Source organism: Poeciliopsis prolifica, unplaced genomic scaffold, assembly GCF_027474105.1.
Source record: "Poeciliopsis prolifica strain line A6 unplaced genomic scaffold, Auburn_PproV2 SCAFFOLD070, whole genome shotgun sequence".
Lineage (NCBI taxonomy): Eukaryota > Metazoa > Chordata > Actinopteri > Cyprinodontiformes > Poeciliidae > Poeciliopsis > Poeciliopsis prolifica.
The window spans coordinates 1,784,824-1,795,536 of NW_026562445.1; the positions used below are offsets into that span (position 1 = coordinate 1,784,824).

Below are 10,713 nucleotides of genomic sequence, written 5' to 3' on the forward strand. Positions count from 1 at the left end.
CATCTCCAGCTGCTGTGGTTCTTTTTCTGCTCTGAGTCAAACCAATCTGTTCCCCTCCCAACCTCTGGGGGCGCTGCACTAAGAACCGCTGAAGGAAACAACACAAAGACCTCTAAAAACACTGAGACGCTGATCCTTTTTTACTCAATGGATACAAAATGGACGCTTCAGATTTAGCGCTTGGAGGATTTTGCTTTTGACCCCAAGTCATTTCTCCTGCTAGCGCTAGGCTAACACATTTGTTTGGATTATATTTACCCAGAATGCCCTGCACTGTAGTCCAGTTCCTGCTTTTGCCGCGGTCTCCGTTCCACTTGGCATTCTCATGTGGATTCAAACTGAACCAGTTCACTTCAGCTGGACTCAGATCACAGTTAGCTTAGCATTCACACCTCACCAACCGAACCGACTTTTAGGTCTTTATTGGTTTTAATGTTTGAATAAATATTCTAAGTTAAGCTTATAAATCTCATAGATGTGAAGAGAGAATCTTCCCTCCACACAAACTGTTCAGACTCGCGCTATTTGCAGTAATGCTACATTGCTAGCTGTTCATTGTTGATTATTTCTCTGTTGCAGCAACAATTGAATACATTTAAAGCCAAACATTCAGCTTCATTTTGAACATCTAAAAATCTGTCAAAGTTATCTGAATAAAATTTTATTTTATTTTGAGAATGAAGTCAAAACGTCGTTTTCTTGTATTTTGTTTTTTATTACCAACTACTTTCATCATGAAAAAAGTAATTTTTTTAGGTTTAGCTGGAAATCAGTTGACTAAAACTCATCAACTTATTATGAAGGAATAAGGTTAAAAATTGGCTTTAATTTTAAACATAAAATATACATTTGTTATCAACAAAGTCAACTCACGTTAGTTTGTAAATTCACAATTATAATTTTAAAGGATATTTTCTGCACACAACCATGAGCTTCTTCATCAAACTGTAATATAACAAAATGTCTTTTATCAGAGGCATTTTCAGATCTGCTGTGATACTGACTGTTACAAGAGATGCAAACCATCAAAAATGCTAATGAAAACTTTTGCTACTGCCTAGCAAACCTGATTTTTCTATTTAAAATTGCAACTTTTCAACTGGGAACAAAGAGAAAATAACATGAAAACATTCTGAAAAGAGATTTTTTTATTCTTTCTTAAATATGAGAAACTGTAAAAACTGGTAAATATGTCATTCAGATTCTCTAAAAGTATTCTGTAATGCAACAAATTCACTTGTAAACGTCAGAAACAGAAACAAGCTGTGATGTATTTCAGTTTTATTTCCATTTTCCCTGAATTCCCAGTTTGCTCTTCATCTGGGATTTCAATCTCAACATCAAAGACTGCAAATGCAAACTTAGGCGCAGACAAAACGATAAGAATTTCACTTCACTTTACATAATTTCCCATCAGAGACAAACATGTTTGTCAAATTAAACATCAGGAGTGAAACTGTAGAAACAATGCAGAAAACGCCACAGGATTTGGCTTTAGGCTGAAAATGTGATGTAAGGAAAAAACAAGGATCTAATCGCCAAAAAAGCTACAAAGAATTGCAGATAAGAAAATGAGAATGAACTGAGCTCCATCAGCTCCTCATGAATGAAATTAAAACAAAAGCTCGCTCGTTTCCTGTGAATAAGACACAAATTTGGTTCAGTGTTTCAGAGCAGGAGGAGATTACATCAATGAAACTCATCGGTTTGGATCACAGCTTGTTGGAGGAGAAAAGAGGAAATCCGCTGTGCTTTTCTTGCTTGATCTCTGAAATCACTCCTCCTGGAAACCTCCTCGTTGCACCGTAAACGGCGAGACTTGCTTCTTTGATCAGAGGAGCTGCCGTCAGGGCGCCGCAGCGTGGCGAAACATCGAAGAATAAAAACCAGGCAGAGATGCTGTCTGGTTGGAGATGAGATTATATTTTATTTTTTTCCAGTTTTAATCACCTTTTCAATTTTGTGTTTAATTTTGTTTAAAGTTGCTTTCTCATAGTCCGGTAGATTGGGTTTGATTTGGGACCAAAGTTGCAACATTTGCTGCATTTTTATTTGCAGTGTTTTCTTTCACAAACCAACTTTGAGCAACCTGTTCCCCTCCTCGCCTGAGGGGGCGCTGCAACATGAACCACGGAAGGAAACAACACAAAAACCTCTGAAGAAGATACTGAGCGCAACTTCCTTTTCATGAACTGTAACTAAGAAAGGGGCATCAGATTACGATTCCCTTTTGTCTTTGACTGCAAAACCAGGAGTCATTTCTCCCACTAGCGCTAGTGCTAGCTTAGCACATTTGTTTTGGTTGATTTCCTGCGCTGTAGTCCACTTCCTGCTTTCGGAGCTGTCTTACCCCACTTTGCATTCTCATATGCATCAGAGCTTAGTGGATCTGCTCTTAACTTTCTAATCAGTGTATTGATTTCTATAACTAGGAGCTCAAAAGCTCAAATCATACCTGAACTATGACCCTAAAGGAGGAAGTTCAAACCTTACATCCATCATGATGATCAAGGATCTTATCCCCTACTCCAACATCCTTCCGACCAGGCTGAGACTTTAAGAGGTTCAGCAAAAGCCCAAGAGGTGGATTAGCGGAGCTCCGCCTTCAGTCAGAGGCCTCTACGGATTCGTTGAAACATTGATTGCTGCTGGAGAACCTGGCTGCCCACAGCATCACCATCCTCAACGACTGGATGAGATGAGTTACAACATTTAATTTCTCTTGGAATAGAGTAAATATTTTTCAATTAAAAATATAAAAATTAGAGGTAAAATTTGAGCTCCTACAGTAAAATATTTAACTTTATTCAGTTTGGATTAATTTCAGTCTCCCTGATTGTGTTTGTGGTGACAGAATGTAGTTAATTACTGTAGTTATGAAACAGTTCCTTAAAAAAACTGACTTGTACAGAAATTGTTCAAAAATGAAACGAATGTCATGAATCTTATAGCAGTTTTACAGAAAACTGTACAACTGGATAACAATGAGGAATACTTTGTTGTCAGAAGATGACAAATAATCCTCAAACAAAAAACTGAATTTCTCGAGACCATTTCTATAAGATTTGATTGGATTTTGTCCGATTACATCAAATAATATCCTGATAAAGCAGAGGGGGTAATTGTTTGGCTCTCAGACATCTCTCTCTCTTCCTGTAAGCCTCTTTAATTGGCTGCTGATGAAGTTTCTCTAATTAGCTTCTAAAACAAACATTTGATGTCCATCAAAATCCTGTGAATCTAATGAGGAATTTTCTGATTGAGTCGCCATTTTGGTTAGAAATTAGATGCAAAATGTCTGTAATAATAAGGAACAGATTTCTGCAGCTGTATGGAGCGAATTTCTGCGGCTTTTCCCCTCTCCCACTTGTTGCTGCTGGGGGTTTTGGTGTTTTTTTTTTCTGTTTTGGTTTCGGATCATCATCCTGCTGCATAATCTATTGGCTTCAGCTTAAAGTCACAAACATCAGATGTTCTCTTCCTGCAAGTTCTGTTCAGAGACCGCTCTAAAAGCAGGAAGTGGACGACAAGGTATGGCATTCTGGGTAAATACAACCTAAACCAACATGCTACGCTAGCAGAAGAAATGGATTGTCGTCAAAGACAAATACTTAAACTGCTAGGATCTATAGCTACTTCACTTGGTTTCCATTTGGTGAAGAAGGAAGTTGCATTCAGTGTCTTTGGATGTTTTTGTATCGTTTCCTTCAGTGGTTCCTGGTGCAGCGCCCCCACAGGCCAGGAGGGGAACAGGTTGGTCAAAGGCTGTTTTCCCATCTGACAGTTTGATTGATTCGGTTTTATTTGGGACCAAAACTTCACCACCTGCTTCATCTCCAGCTCGTTCTCTTTCTCAAACCAAACGCTTTAGCAACCTGTTCCCCTCCTGGCCTGTGGGGGCGCTGCACCAAGAACCACTGAAGGAACTGACACAAAAACCTGAAGAAAACTCTTGAAAGCAACTCCCTTCTTCACCAAATAGAAACAGAAATGGAGGAGTCAGATTTTAATGGATAGAAGATTTCAAAAGACCACAAGATATTTCTCCTGCTATCGTGTCTGTTTGATTTTATTTTAATTACCCAGAATGACCTGGGCTGCAGTCCACTTCCTGCTTTTGGAGCGGTCTCCGGTCCGCTTGCTCTTCACATATGTATTCAAACCAAACCCAAATTGAGTTTTGCAGGCAGACAGGAGTTTACTTTTTTGGTTCATTTTGATTACTGAGTTGGTTTTGTTCTTGCAAATTTTTGACTTTACAAACTCAGACATTTTAAAAAAAGATTTTCTCAAAATAACCTTTGAGTAATAATGAATCCCTTTTTTTGATCTACGGCAAGCAAATGGTAAACGGACTGAACTTCTACAGCATCTTTAGTCATTTTGACATCTCAGAGCCACATTCACCATTCGCTCAGCATTTATCCACCCAACCATCTGCAGCTTCCCTTCGACTCTCCATTTAGATCTTCTCCTCCGTCTTCATTTGCATTTTCTCATTAGCGCGATCTTCATCTCCATCATTCAGACCGAGGCGGTGTCGCGGCCTCCACCGGGAGCATGCTCAGTGGCTCTCCAAGCGCCAATATGTATTGTCAGCACTGTGCATAATCAGCCCCTCTACCTTTCCACCTCACCTCACCTCCCCTCTGAGGGAGCGGCGGCCACCCCCTGTGTATACATTACACACCACCTTCTGCACCGACCAATCAGGAGCCGGAGCAGCCAGGCAGACTTGGAAAGCACATAGTTACAGCAGCAGATCCATACATTTGGACCGAGGCGGCTTCCCCCCGTGCGCTGTGGCCCCTCGATCTGCTTCCAATTAAAGCTAATCATTCAATCACAGCAGAGGAAGATGGAGGATGATGATGATGGGTGGAGGTGATTTAAGCTGCCAGGTTTTGATGTAAAGGTCATCGCGTGACTTCACCTGAGCATGTCTGCAGGTAGATTCCCAGAGAAAACCACACACATGCAGCAGACATACTCACCTCTTCATCTCTTCCTCCTCCTCCTTCCCTGAGGCGCCATGCAGCACTCAGGATGAACCCTCAATCCTGACGTCTCACCGTGAGGTGTCAAAATCACACCCTGCACGCCTGCATGTGCACCACTGCTGCAGCCAGGTGCATGCAAAGCTGCAACAAAGATGAAAAAATGACCTCACCTTTCACTTGGCTCTCATATTCTGCCAGGATTTCTTTGTCCTTCTTGCTTTTGTTTGAGTTTGACATCTCGTTCTAGTGGAGGTGACCGGACAACCGGACTGCCGAAATATATTTAAAAAAAAAAAATACAATCCAAATTATTTCCCTCTGTGTGCTCCGCCCGAGGCTCCCTCACCCGCACACATGCTCCTCACATCCATCCAGTGCCGCAGCCGCACAGCCAGTAGTGGCCCCGCACCTCCACGCTGAGGAGGAAGAGGAGGAGGAGGGAGGAAGAGGAGGCACAGACACGTGCACACACAGGCGCGCGCACGCACAATACTCTGATGCTCTCTTCACCCCGCCGTCACCTTTTTACCCACGCAGATATAAAAGCAGAGGAAACGAAATGAATGAAAAACGCCGGTGGAGAGATGGGTGTGTCGGCGGCGTGGGCGGGGTTAGAGGCGTGACTGACAGCCGAGGAGGCCAATTAGTCACAGAGCACTTAGAGGGTCTTTCTTCCCTTCTCGCTTAATTAATTTTTACATTTAATTCGCTTTTATTTTGTATTTTTATTCAATCATTGCAAATAAAAACGATTACGTTAAATTTAAGTTGTAATTTTTTATTTATTGTCTGTTAAGCCGGATTTCTTTTCATGTAGCACACATGGCTGCCGTAAATGAGCCTGAGATCAGCAGCACATGTCAGTGAATTACAAACAGTTCAGCCGAAATCCCAGCAGAAGCTCAGAAATGGGTCTTTACCGCCACCCTGCTGGTCAACGTGAGAACTGCATCAGTTTAAATTCTGAAATTACCTCGATTTAAACTGAGAAACGGTGTTTATACCGCGTTTATAAACACTTTAAAACAACGTGAAAGACTATCAGTGTGAGTGTTCTTTCATTAGCAATGACTGAAATATTAATCTGAAAACTCCAACTCTTCAGCCAACCATGAACCTTATGTAACTTTCTGGGGAAGTTTGATGCAATACTCAAAATGTGTGCTCTTTCTTTGCAGATTTAATGATGAGCATCAGTTTTCAAGTCTTGCAAAGGAATCTTAGAAATGGACTTTGACTAGGCCATTACAACCCAAGTATCTAAGCCATCCAATAACATCTCTGGCTGCATTTATAGAGCAGTTATCCCGCTGGAAGGTGAACCTCCACAAAACTGCATTCAAAATGCATTTCCACTCAGAAATCTTTTCTCCGACAGATCAAAACATCCAAAGATCTGAATTTATTTTTCTTTACGGCTTCGTATTATTGCTGTAACTGATGAGCCACAACTTTCTTTGCTCATCAAGGACTTGAAGCTGAACTGTTGCGCTGCAGAGAGGAAACTTTCGGGGCGTCAGATTTCCTCTGGGATGAATCACCGCAGCAGAGCTTGCTCAATGCTGGCAGCAGGTGGGTTGGAAGCTTCTGAAGCTGATTTTCTGGAACATTTTAAACATCTTAAAATAAGGATTTTTTTTCTGTCTGTGTTTCCAGGCCTGTTGAGCTTCAGTCAGTCCTGAGGAAATGAAACCAAATGAAAGACCAACCGTCTCTCAGGTTCTCACACTGCCATGTGTCAGGAAACTCCAGGGCTGTGCAGAGACCTTTGGAGGGACAAGGGCTCAAAGTCAAAAAACAACAAGATCTTAAAACAATGCAAAACAACATAGCAACGACCCATATTAATCTGTGTCAGCTCCCACTTTCTGAGAGACTTCAAAACAATTTGCTGCTGCCCGCCTCACCATATACACCATACTGGACTCAACCCCTTGGATACAAATTGGCTGTAATTATCCCAGGATGCAGAGCTGCTGTCCACAGAAAAATGTAGTTGTAGTTATGATCTCATCTATTACATGCAGTTCTAGGTCAAAGAACATCGGAGGTTATGAATGCGTGTTTCAAGACATCAGTTCATATCCGAATAGCACTTCAAATTTCACCATTGGCTTTGATAAGGACTTTCAGGATGGCAGAAATGTTTGTTAGTATGTTTCTCCCTCTTGGCTTTGGCCTTGGATACTTAGTGACAACTGGGATGAGAAAACTTTTCGACAAACTAATCCATGGAAAAGACTTGGAAGATAATACTGCTGAGGAAGAGAGCACTTCGTATGAATATGACGCATTTGACGCATTCCTCTTTAACCTGTCCCCAGTAGAGAAGCAAACCTCCCTGGTTTTGCTTCTCAGATGACAATGAATTTGATCCCTGTTTTTTTAACCCGTCCCCAGTCTCCAACTATGATGCATTCGATTCCTTTCTTTTTGAACCGTCCCTTGTTGAGAAACAAACCTCCCCACTTGGGGAGGTTTGCTTCTCAGAATATGATGTATTTGATTCTTATCTTTTTGAACCATCCCCAGTGGAAAACAATGTTTTTGACAACAATGTCTTTGATAGTTATTTTTTTGATCTGTCCTCTGAGGTTCTCCCACAAGACCCAACGTCCCCGGCTGGGGACGTTGGGTCTGTGGTCGAGGAAGTGGTCACTTCCAAAGAAGAAAGCAAGAATCTTCCATGGATGGATGTCAAAATTTTACAGAAACCGTTGTAGAGGGAGGAGGAACAATCGTTATAGAGGAAGAAAATAAATTTAATCTCATAGACAAAACAAATATTAGGGAAAATACAAATAAGGATATACGATGGGAGCAATTGTTGTACATTTTCTTTGCACTTTGCGTTCTTGTTTTTATTTGTTTTGTTGATTTTTACATGTTTGCATTTTTTGTCATTTCTGTTTGTGTATTTTCTATTGTATCATCAACATCATGGGAAGCTGAGGTTTAAATTTAATTTCTTTTATTTGTTTCAGGTTCTTTGTCAGGATTCCTCCATCAGTCCAAAAAGATTTTGTGCAAATTTGATAATAAATTGGCAATGGAAGAAAATGTTAATTTGATTATCATAACAATGATAATAAATAATTAAAGCTGCAAGCAGCCTCGAGCGGCCCTCGCAGCCAAGCGCCGCTCCGGCCTATTGGCCACCGCAGAGTACTAGCAACCGACGCCAGCCACCACAGAAGCTCTCACGCAGTTTTCAGCACCTCCGCCCGCACTGCGGAAGCTGTTGCTCAGTTTCCATCAACGCTGCCCACGTTCTAACACAGAAGTTGTTGCGCAGTTTCCGCGCCCGTCCACCAGGCGGTACGCACTGATGCGTTCGACGGCGCTCCTTGACGACGCAAAAAAATGTGGTGCAGATTCATTGGTTTAGTGAGGAAATATAGCTGGCGGATTAATGTAGGGGACACAGTGGAGTCAAAATACATTTCAATGCTGTTGTGCTCTTTAGAGGTCAAAAAAGGTCATACGTATCCAATTTGGCGCCAGTCGGATGATCCATGTGTCATTTAGAGCCGATCGTATGTACATGGCGAAGAACTGCATTTCGTCATTTCTACACCCCAATGCGGTTCGGTCAGCAGCCAGCATTCATAGAGTTCATCATGTTATCGTTTTTAGTCAGTATTCACATGATGAAACCCATATAAATTATAGAATAACAGTAAAATATACAGCAGAAAAAACATGTGACTGCCTCTTAAAAGTGGGCGGGGCTACAGTAAGTTCATCAAGTCACCATGGAAATGTGTTCAGGGCTGTTCTCTAGAAAGACAGAGGAAGTGTGATGATGCAGCTGTGATCTTGCATTTGGAAGTAATTTAATGTTGATGTTTCATGGTAAATAATCAAAAGTTTTACACTAAGCCACGCCCACATGCTTGATATGAACTACAACTGAGATCTAAATGCAGTGCAACTTTAACGTTATCGTGAAATGAGTCAGGAAAATGGTGAAGGTTAAAATGTACCAGTTTAATAAATCGTACTGTTCAGTAATAAACCAAGGGCAATGCACATTAACTTTCAGCACATTAGAACAACAGCACAGGCTGAATCCCACCCATTAATTAGGTATTAATCACAGGAAGTGCTGCAACTAAATATTACAACCCCATTGGGTCGGTAAAAAGATACTTAGCATTTTCTCAGAGCTCTTTTAAACGACATTTTAAACATCTTCTATACATAATAACAAGTCTGAATGTATGAAACTGGATGTATCACACACACTATTCAGTTTATTGAATTAGTAAAGCGCTTCGTTAGCATTAAAAACGTTGCAGGCCTCAGGCATTGGGTTAGCATCCTCCTCAGAATAACTGTTCCAAACATGACGGCTTCCAGAACCAGCAGGAAGGAATAAATTACTCACCGCACCGCGAGTTACGACTGTTTAAACGAACAGCAATGGGCTCTTTGCACCTGCCGCGCTGACGTCACAACTGTATACCCGAATGCGGCTCTTTTTTCCACTTTCAGAAACTATGACTGCTATAAAAGACAAAGTCGTACTTAAGACTCAAAAAACAATACTATGTACTTTGTTTAAGTTTTTATGAATTTCCAAGCGATCCTCAATTAAGACAGCTTGTAAATATTCGTTGCTACAAGTTAAAGCTACCACTTGAAGCTAACACCGTACACACCGCTCTAAGCACCGTCCTAATGAGCCCTTCACAACAAGCATGCAAAAGTAATAAAACGAAATAACAAAAACCTTAAGCAACACGGCCATATTTTTCTAAAAGTAATTAATATGAACCTGAACAGTCAGCTGAACTAGAACTCAGATACAAGAGCTGCTCTATTGTTGAGCTCTGAGCTCGTTGTACTTCGTCAGGATTCTGAAGCAAAAAGTCTGAACTGTAATCTGTCCCCCCCACCGCGTTTATTATCGTTAACAATAAACACACGTAATATGGTTGAAAATAAGGCACAAACATTGTCCGTTAGAATCGCTGAGAAATGTTTAGATAATTAAATAGCAGATTTTTGCAAGAAAAATGTCCGAGAATAATGCCTGCTAGCACAAGCTAAAGCTAAAGTTAGCCACAAAGTTTAAAGAAAGTAAAACTCACCTTCATATCTGTGAATGTATAACGAGGCGAACATCTTAAAACCTTTCTTCGGCTTACTTGTTGGGGCTTCGGATCGACGTACATTATTAACTGTTACCTTGGAAAAACATTTCAGCCGTTTTACCCGAACGTGGAAGCTGAGGTGCAGAGAGGCTATAAAACTGCTCCAACTCCGGTCCAATAGAGCGTTCTTTCTCACGAGCGTGGTTCGGATTTGCTGTTCCAAAACCCAAGCAAAATGTTGAGCGTAGTCCGTTTCTGTCGCTCCAAAATGTACAGTCCACAGCGGAACACACCGAACCTCGACCATGAACGGCCGCCGGCCGACTGCCAGTACGTATTAGCAAAGCTACAGTACAGTGCAGTCCATCACAACCAATCAAATTGCTTAAATTTGATTTTACACTTGACTGACCAGTAAGGCAGAGACGACTGGAATTGATGCATTTACTTACGGTAGTAAATAACAGTTATTAACAAAACGCTACATTTACTCCGTGTTTTAAGCCAACAAAAATTATCTGAGGGATTACATATAACATTTCAGGTTAAATGTAACAGCTTTCCTTTTGGAAATCTCACGGCAGACGTGCTCGCAATGTTTTCGTGGCCATCTG

At 41.2% G+C, this 10,713-nt stretch overlaps 2 long non-coding RNA genes and 1 pseudogene across 2 annotated transcripts in view; 1 reads left to right on the forward strand and 2 right to left on the reverse strand.

The window, feature by feature from the left end:
- Nucleotides 1–5,505, reverse strand: part of LOC129351904 (SLIT-ROBO Rho GTPase-activating protein 1-like) — a 27,297-nt pseudogene extending 21,792 nt beyond the window's left edge.
- LOC129351905 (uncharacterized) overlaps nucleotides 1–8,095 on the forward strand; it is a 17,062-nt gene extending 8,967 nt beyond the window's left edge. The window contains exons 8-9 of the long non-coding RNA XR_008604801.1: nucleotides 6,470–6,572; nucleotides 6,657–8,095. This is a non-coding gene — a long non-coding RNA (uncharacterized LOC129351905). The remainder of the gene's footprint in view (nucleotides 1–6,469; nucleotides 6,573–6,656) is intronic.
- On the reverse strand, nucleotides 6,526–10,148 carry LOC129351907 (uncharacterized). The gene is made up of 3 exons (XR_008604805.1): nucleotides 10,097–10,148; nucleotides 6,710–6,766; nucleotides 6,526–6,601 (listed from the first exon to the last, which is right to left on the reverse strand). It is a non-coding gene; the product is annotated as an uncharacterized LOC129351907 (long non-coding RNA).
- Nucleotides 10,149–10,713: the final 565 nt, after the last annotated feature.